This window comes from Eubalaena glacialis, chromosome 12 (genome assembly GCF_028564815.1).
Source record: "Eubalaena glacialis isolate mEubGla1 chromosome 12, mEubGla1.1.hap2.+ XY, whole genome shotgun sequence".
Taxonomy (NCBI): domain Eukaryota; kingdom Metazoa; phylum Chordata; class Mammalia; order Artiodactyla; family Balaenidae; genus Eubalaena; species Eubalaena glacialis.
The window spans coordinates 3019937-3029025 of record NC_083727.1 but is presented as its reverse complement, the minus strand read 5'-3'; the positions used below and the strand labels follow the sequence as shown (position 1 = coordinate 3029025).

The 9089-nt window shown below is 46.8% G+C and overlaps 1 non-coding gene across 1 annotated transcript; it reads left to right on the top strand.

Annotated features, from left to right (window-relative positions):
* Positions 1–8676: 8676 nt before the first annotated feature.
* LOC133102706 (U6 spliceosomal RNA) lies at positions 8677–8781 on the top strand. The gene has a single exon (XR_009703057.1). It is a non-coding gene; the product is annotated as a U6 spliceosomal RNA (small nuclear RNA).
* Positions 8782–9089: the final 308 nt, after the last annotated feature.

Genomic DNA, 9089 nt, shown 5'->3' with positions numbered 1-9089 from the left:
ACTGCGTTTTCCTTTTATTCCTCTAGAGCATCCGTAGTGACACCTGGCACAAACTGGGCCTAAACCCGGGAAGTCTGGGGCTGAAGGAGAGCGCATGGCTGGAGGGGTGCCTCCCGGAAGGGGCTGAGGATTCAGTCCCCCCGCCCGTCCCCCCGCCCGGGCGGGCTGCTCACTGCTGTGGACACGAGAGCACTCACGAGCCCCTGAGCCTGCTTTCTGGTCTGCGACACCAGTGACTCAGAGAGGGACAAAGGGACACACGTGCAGGAGATGCTTGCCCGGTGCCTGTAACACCATCGGCCTCACTCGCTGCCACCTCCCTCTCAATGCTAATAACAGATGCAATATTTGTCACCAGGCTGTGCCTTCCCTCCCTTGCCTGCATCCTGGGCGGCCTGGGAAGATGGGGACAGAGGCCAGGAGGCCGCGGTCTCATGGGGAAATCCCTTCAGGAGGCTGGGACACAAGGGTTACCTTGGGGCCACAGTTTCGGACCCCACAGGGACGGTGACAAGGACATGTCCCTCCGCAGTGGCAGCTGCAGGCCCCATGCGCTCTCACCTGGAGCTCACAGCGGCTCTAGAGAACACGATGTAATGGTTGTCGTCACCGGTTGATTTGCGAGGACACAGACTCTAGAGCTGGTGAGGGAAGTGCCCAGTGTCACAGCTCCCAATGGTGGTCCTAGGCTAGGCCCTGGGGCTTCATCCTCCCTTTCTGCGTTGCTTCTCCTGGTGAGGCCGGAACAGCTGAAGCAAAGTACAGGGCGACCGCCTGCCCCGCGGGCGAGCTCTGGCGGGGTGGGCGCACAGCAAGGCTTGGGGGCGCCAGCAGTGGGGGGCAAGTGGGGCTCCCTCGGCACGGGTGCCCCTCACACTGGGATGAGACAGATGCCTGAACACCCTGCCTGCCGTCTGTCTCTGTACACACGATACAGCAAACACCAAGGCAGAAACAAACACAGCCTTTTATCCCTCCTGGGGAACAGCTGTTTGACAAATTGCTTTCCTTGGGAAAGTACTCTGGCTTATGGGAGGACACACAATAATTAGAAGACACGGTACCTGCCTTTGAGGCTCTTACAGAGCTCAAACAGCTAAAGAATGTAAGTGGAAGAAGGGCAATTTCAGCCCCAGCTTAGGAGGAGCTAATGAGTGAAGGGAATGCATCCTGGAAGGCTTCCTGGAAGGGGTGATGGATTTGTGGGCAAGACGGGGAGGTAAAGGCAATGGGTCAACCCAGACTCAGAGGAGGGACTTCGCCTGTCATCCAAAAGTAAATGGAGCAGGAAAGGAAGCTAGCAAATGTTTTAGCTAGAAGAGTCGACAAAACGTGCTTTGGTCTGCACGGATGCCCTCTGAAGGCCCACTGTGATGCCGGGAGCAGTTTCTCCTAGTTGCTGAGCCGGGCCTTGGGTGGAGGAGGGGAGAAGCATCTTCCTGCGTCTCTGAACATGCAGAGCAGAGCCGGGCAGCTTCGGAATCGCTGCTGTGTTGGTTCCCCCCAGCTGGAGCCAAGGCCAGGGGTCCTGGGCCCCTCCCTTGACCTGGGGCCTCAGGCTCTCACGACCTCTGGTGTTTTACAGGCACCTTTGCTGGATGCTCAGTGGGGATATGGTCAAGCCTGTCATCCTTGCAGCCCAGGAGCTGCAGGCCCCGAAGTGCTGCCAGGAGCTTCCTACAAGGGTGGTGGCCTTTGCTGCAGTATCTGGGTGCAGAAGTAAGCAATCCTGCTAACCTTGGCTCTGAGTTTGGCTGCAAACTCATCAACTTTGCAAAGACCTTTTTTTCCCCAGATAGGTTGTCCTTAGTCATCTGCGCTTCTAAGAATCTGAAATCTTCACATTTCCATGTACACAATATGGGGAAATGTGAGCAAAATGAAGGAACAATGAGGCATATGAAGGTTTTTGAAAACTTGGTCTTGCATCTTTTTAAATGTGAAATTTTGCAGTTTTTATTCGTTAGAAAAGTGAACAGGGTGTCTCCTAAGTGCACAGATTAAATATTACAAAGTGCTCCCAGGAACTGGGGCCTTGGCTTCTAAGAGAGTGTTGGTGTCACCTAGGTACCCGCCATGGAGCTCCCCGCTTCCCTCCTTGTGTGCAGGAAATGGATCAGAGGACTGAAGAGGAGACCTTGACCATCCATGATTCAGTCATGTCTTGCTGTGTCTCTGTAATTATTGGAGTTGGTTTAATCCAAACAAAGAGAATATTCTGAAGACATTCAGCCAAATTCTGATGGACAGGACAGCCGGCCAAGGGAGGCTCTGATCTCCCTGGGCTGAGCTCTCACTTGCGGGAGGGGCAGGAGCTGCGTTTGCATTTCCGAGGCCAGACCACACTTTTCCCATAGATTGCCATTTCCCCAACTATTTGCCCTGATTAAAGGAGGGTAGAAAATTACTTACGCCCCTAAATTGCAAGAACAAAGGCTGGGTTTCTCTTTTCAATCAAAACACCACGGCTGCCTGATTCAAATGCTAATAGCGGGGGCCTGAATTGGCCACTAAAAGAGGGAGACACTTTTCTCTGCAAATGACCAGAAAGTCACTCCATTGCCCAAGAATCTGCAGGATCCTTCCAGCTGGACGTCTGTGAAATTGCTTCATGGGAAACCTCCCGGAGGTGGTCTCGGGCTGCAGCCTGCTTGGGGTGCAGCTTCTGGGGAAGGGAAGAGGACCTTCAATTTGAGCAAAGCTCTGACCCAAGGAACGGGGTCTCTGCGGAAACGCCCCTTCTCCCTGTTGCACATCCAGGAAGAGGTGAACACCTCTGGTGCAGCTTTGGAATTCTTTGTTGGAAAAGGCGGCAGTTGAGAGGTGGCTGCCATCATCCTAATTCATCCTGATTCTGAGGTGGCCTTGCTCCCATTGGCTTTAAGGAGAAAAGCAAGTGTCTCCTCCGCTCCCTACAGCCGCATCCCCCCAGGCCCTCCCACCAGGCATCCCAATGCTCTGCTTGCTTGCGGGGGTAGCTGGAGACAGCCGGGCTTCGGGCCGATGACCCCAGTTCCACTCCTGCAGCTCGCTCGGGGTGTGACCAGGCTCTGCCCTGTGTGCCCCTTGCACGCTGCGTCCTCAGGAGTGCGGTCTTCGGGCAGAGGGGGACCAGCGCCTACCTCCCCACTCAGGTGAGGAAGTGTGCACACACACGCATGGGGACCCGGGGCAGACTGCCGGCAGCCCCACGCTAGCCCGGCCCTGACCAGGTCGGCTAGCACTCCAGCCCGAGTGCCCTTCCACGTCACAGCCCCTCCTGCGACACCAGACGCCGCGCCACGTGTGGGCGCCTGCGCTGTGGGACTCGGGGCCCCGGCAGGCGAGGCATCGGGGGGGATGACACAGAGGTTTTGAAAACTTCTCAGTCTCTACACCTCACTGCCATTATCACAGTATGTGTCTTTTCAGTGTTTGCTTTTGTGTTCACCTTACCCACCAATCACGCAGTCGTGCACATGTAGACTTTGCACCCACCCCGTGCCCAGCTGGGGCGCCTTGCTCGCCGAGGGCTACACCCTCGAGCCCCTGATGCATTGGCTGGACTCAGCTCTATTCTGCGGGAATCTTGCGTGTTCGGTGGGAGCAACGCTGATTTTAGATCTGTATGAGTTAAGAGGCTTTAACACTTTGCAGTCCCAAGGGAACTGTTACATGATCCTCCAAGATAGCCATCCCTTTCTGTCCTCTCTACCCTCCCCCGCTACAGTCCCGGCGACCTCAAAGGACAGGGGTTACTTTTGTTTACTTTTCAGATTTACACTATGCTGGTTACTTTCTTATGGATTATTTATGACGCTTCTTTTACTGGGAAACAGTTCTGAAACCATATTGTGGAGTGACAGTTCTTTCATACACCTGTGAAAACACCATGAATATGACTGTGCAAAAGGTATTCAGAATAGGCATCCATGCATGTGTTAGAAAGGGACTTACCTCCTGGAGAACTCCATGTTAGCAAGGGAAGTAGAATACATCTGATGTAAGTGACCACGATATCTTTTACTTTGAGAATCCTTCTCATCTGATTTACAGATAGTCTTGTTCTGAAAGAAATGTTTTATTTTTATTTTTTACGTTCATGTCTTACCTCCAAGGCTGGACTTTAAGACTGTCAAAATGGGCACTTATCCCTCTTTATATTTCTGATGCACAGATTCATGTATTACACACAGTCAGTGTGTACTGCATTGTTGTGACAGGGAAGGACCTTTGTCTTCTATTACAAGTTAATCACTAAAGGGATGTTGCCAGTAAGCTGAAATTATACATAATGGCCCATCTTTGGGAACCCTGCCTTGCAGGTCATGAGCATTAAGCTAAAATACCTTGTTTAGCTCACAGGAAACGTTATGACCAGGCCCATCTGTGAATGACTGCAGGAAGGAAGAAATTAACACATTCCCTCCTGAGGTGGGCCAGAACCAGGAAATGTTTGACTTTACTCCCTCCCCTCTTAGTATAAAAGAAGCCTGAATTCTAACTCAGGCAAGATGGTTCTTTGGGACACGAGTCCACCACCTTTTCCGTCTGCTGGCTTCCTGAATAAAGTCGCTATTCCTTGTCCCAACAACTCGTCTCTCGATTTATTGGCCTGTCGTGCAGAGCAGTGCGGCTTGGACTCGGTAACGTTGCTTCTTATGATGAGTAAACCCGGAAGTTATTCTCCGTACTTTACATTTCTAATGCTTTTGGATGCATGTCAAAATATTCTTGGTATGCTATGAATACTTAGACTTCTCTGCCTTGGCCTTCCAGTATAAATTAGTTGACAAGATAACACTGATGCCATTGGACAGCAGAAACATCTGACAGACAGCTAGATCCCCAGGCTAAGATTGGTACAAACAAAAAGATATTATTTAGCATAGTGTAATTAAGGGTGGTATCAAGTGCAGTATTTGAGACAATATTTTAAAAATCCAAAAATAGTGATGTAAATTACATCACTCTAAGTGTAGAAGATGAGAAATTTTAAAAAAACAAAAACATAGAAATAGCTAGAAAGCTAAAGTAATCCCATGTGATAGAATTTCAGGTTAGAGAAAATTCCAAACAGATAAAAATAAACCAAGATACAAGTAGGACCAGGAAGGCAGAAGAATGGAAGGACTAAGAAATCAATGGCATAGTGTTGCATTTTCAAACCCTAAGACCTTTGTGAGGAAACTTTATGGATAACTAGGAACTCATTCTCATTCAGTGCTCCAAAGAAGGAACTCTGTGATCATGAAATATCCTTTAATTTCATGTCTGCCAGATCGAATCAGCACCAGTGGTCACAGCCAGGTGCATTGATTCAGGATTTCTCAAGTTTGTCTAATCGTCACAGGAATTCACTGAGAAGCTTGATAACAATACAGATTCCTGGGTCCCAACACAGACCAACTAAATCAGAGTCTTCAGGCAAAGGCCTAGAACTGCATGTTCTACCAGGGGCCCCCAGTGACCACTGTGATCCAGCACATTTGGGGGACACTCATTCAGCCGAGGATGACTCAGGAAGAGAAACTGGAAATAAGGAAAGAGATGGGTCCATCTTTCAGACAGCCCCAGAGCATGTGCATACGACCTACCATTACAGTCTTTGCTTAAAGAATCAGATTTAAAGCTAGACTATACTAGCGATAGAACAAGATTTGTCTTACACATGAAAGGCATTAGTAAGTGTGTGTGTGTGTTTCCAGTTTACTTGTCCCACTGGGGTGGTGGTATCTGGTCCCTAGATTTCTAGACACGTATATTCATGGCATTTTACAGTCTGAATGAGTCTCTAAGAAGATCATCTTCTCAAACGCCCTCATTTGACAGACAAGAGATGCAGCTGTGTGCTTGTACGTTTGCACATCTGTGCATATAAAAGTACGTATTATAGGTGTGGGTCTTTGACCCTTTTCTGAGTTTGGGAGAATTCTGGAGCTTACACCCTTAACCTATAGCCTGTAAATGAATTAAACAGAGTCCAATGCTAGCTTTCATAATCCATGACAGTAAGCCTTTGGAAGAAAGTTTGTTCATTAAATTCCACAAGTTTCAAGAATTCACATGCACCCTAAGAAGCTCAAATATGGCTCAGGTTATCCTAACGTGACCTCGACATGCTTTTGGGAAATTGAGCCAATATATCTGTCTTCGAGGCTGAGGCTCCAGATCAGTAAAGATAGCTCCCGTAGGAACATCTATAGGACGGGAACTTTGCTCAGCCCTCAGCCAGGCTTTGTGGGTATTCTCATGATAAAGAAAAGCATTTGTCTGTGACCTTTCTTTTCTTCTTCTCCACTACCACCTCAGGCCTTCTCTCAGGCTGAACCAGATGAATCCACATGGGGCCCAGTGTGGAAGGAGGCGGACGGGGGGAAAGTGTTGAGGGGTCCAGCAGAGAGTGAAGGACACACACGCACACAACTCACCTTCTCTGGGCCTCAGGATCACTTGTCTGCAGTTTCTCGCTGTTCACACTTTTCCCTCCACTCCGTAAGCCGAGAAAGAAGGCCCTTAGAGGGAAATGTGAGATATCTTTTTACAAATATCCTTCAATGCCACAGTTTATTAACACTGTCAGCCGAGCTGTGTCCCTCCAATTTCCACCACAATTTACAACGTGGGAAACTTGCCTCGCCGTTTTGTACCAGGCCAAGGGGCAAGGTCCCCTGTAATTTAAGGCTAAGATTCCAAATGCAGCCCAGTGTGGCCAAGACCCAAATTTCAGTAATAACTTCTCATCCCCAGTTTTAAGATGTGTGCATCTTCTCTCTGGTTTGATGGTGCCGGAACCTATCTTTCTGAATTATGATGGCACTGCGTCTTATGCAGAATGACAGCGGCTGTGTTTGGTCTCTTGTTCTCTGGTTAAGTATGAATGCAATGTATCAGATCTATAACAGTATTGACGGTTTCCTGCTTATTTGTTTTGGTTCCTCTCATTGCTGGTTCTACAAGCATTCTGAGCACCAGGTACAGGCGCTTCACAGCCATCTTCCTGGTGTCGGTGTGGAGTCACTGCCAGGCCCAGCGGGTGGCCAGGACTCTCGCTTGGTGGCCTCACTGCTGGCTGCCCACCCAACACCTGTCACCCATTTTCTTCCTTACTAAGAGTACCCTGGTATTGCTCTGGGGTACAAGGTACCCAGATGAAGAAAACTTCATAGTACACGAGATGCTCAGTGAAACTCTGGTTAGTTTTGGTCCTCTTGTGCTAACCCACTCTACCTGGGACTCAGGACCAGGTCAGCCTGCCCGGTCTTGCTCAGTCCCTTGCCTCTCAAACTGGCCCAAAGTCCCGGAGCCAAATGCATGCTCTGTCTAAGCTTGGGATCAGTGTATTTGCCAGAAAGCATCTAGTCTCTCCCACCCCAGTAGGCCTATCTTTCCAGTCCTCCAGGCAAAACAAATGTAAAGGTTTTCAAATATTTTATTTCCTTGTTTTAGTCTAGAATGTTTTGTATCTCAGAGCTTATAAACATTCTCAAATATGTCTAGATATTGCAATCTAGATCTTAGGTCACTTAACGTGCTTTCCCTTTATGACCTGTATTCATTTTCTCAACCCATTTTGAAATTTTGCCTGCACTGAAGGGGTCAAATCAGTCACCTCCATTTCCAGAAACTTGCTCTTGTCTACAAGTGTTTCATGGGCTTACCCACTTTAATCAGGGCACCATTCAATCCACTGCCTTATCTGTAAAAGAGCTTAGTTGGATTTCTTCCAATCTTCAGCCACAGAGAACTTATTTGCCTACGGTTTCTGTCTCAAATGATTTCTAATTCATAACAAGCTTGTCAACTGGCTTATGAAGAGGATGCTTTCCCACAGGTTCTGCACATCTTAAACAATATCACTGGACCGTCCAAGGGAATCAAAAATGCCAAATTCTGTTGAACTGTTTTCTGTACTTGGAAACACATACTGACTATTGATTATACTTGCAGTTAGCACTGTAGTTTTGTTTTCATTCTATCTTTACTAGTAATGCTAATATACTGAAGAAAATAGAACTAAGGCTATTTTTATCTTGGAATCTATGATATCCCCAGGTAAAGTTGAGAGGGAATTATCTTTTTAACTCTAAGGTTTTTCTAACTGTTTATTTTGAAAAAATTTCAAACTTATACAAGGGTACAAGAACCATACAATGAACTCCCATAAGTCCTTCAGCTAGATGTATCAATTGTAAACATACTTCATATTGTGTCACATAACATGCGTGTTTTGCCTCCCTTTCTCTCTCTTTACATATGTTTTTATATGTATATATGTATGTACATATACATATAATTATACTATTATTATTATTAGTTCACCATTTAAGAGAAAGTTACAGACATAATGACCATTTACTCCTAAATATTTCATCATATATTTCCCAATAAAAATGTCATTCTCTTATATGACCTCAGTAAAATGACAAAATTTAAGAACTGAATATTGCTATAATGCCATTATCTAATTTACATCCTAAATTTCACCAATTGCTCCAATACACTGGTAAAGTTATAATGTTTTAAGGACATGTAGAAATTTAGTCAACATAGACAAGCGGATGTTAACTTGCTTTTGAAAATGAATCTATTCACTATATTATAAAGATTAAAAAAATCTATGTGAGAAACAGATTTTATGGTGAGAAACAGACTCAATCAACAAGAATTATTTAAGTATTCAAAAAACTATTGGAAGGATCACTTTGGCAATACATATACTAAAACTGAAACAATACAGAGAAGATTAGCATGGTCCCTGCACAAGATGATATACAAATTCTTGAGATGTTCAATATTTTTTTTCAGAAAGGAAAAGAAATGGTTGAGTGTTATGGACTGAATTATGTTCCCCCCAAGTCCTCATGTTGAAGCCTTAACCCTCGATGTAATATATTTGGAGATAGAGCCTTTAAAATAGTAAGTAAGGTTACATAAGGGTGGGGCCCTAACGCAATAGGACCAGCACTCTTTTGGGAGGAGGAAGAGACACCAGGGGTGCTCTCACACAAAGGAAGGACCATGTGAGGACCCAGGGAGAAGGAAGCCCTTTGTAAGCCAGGAAGAGATCTCTCACCAAGAACCCAACCATGCTGGCACTTTGATCTTGG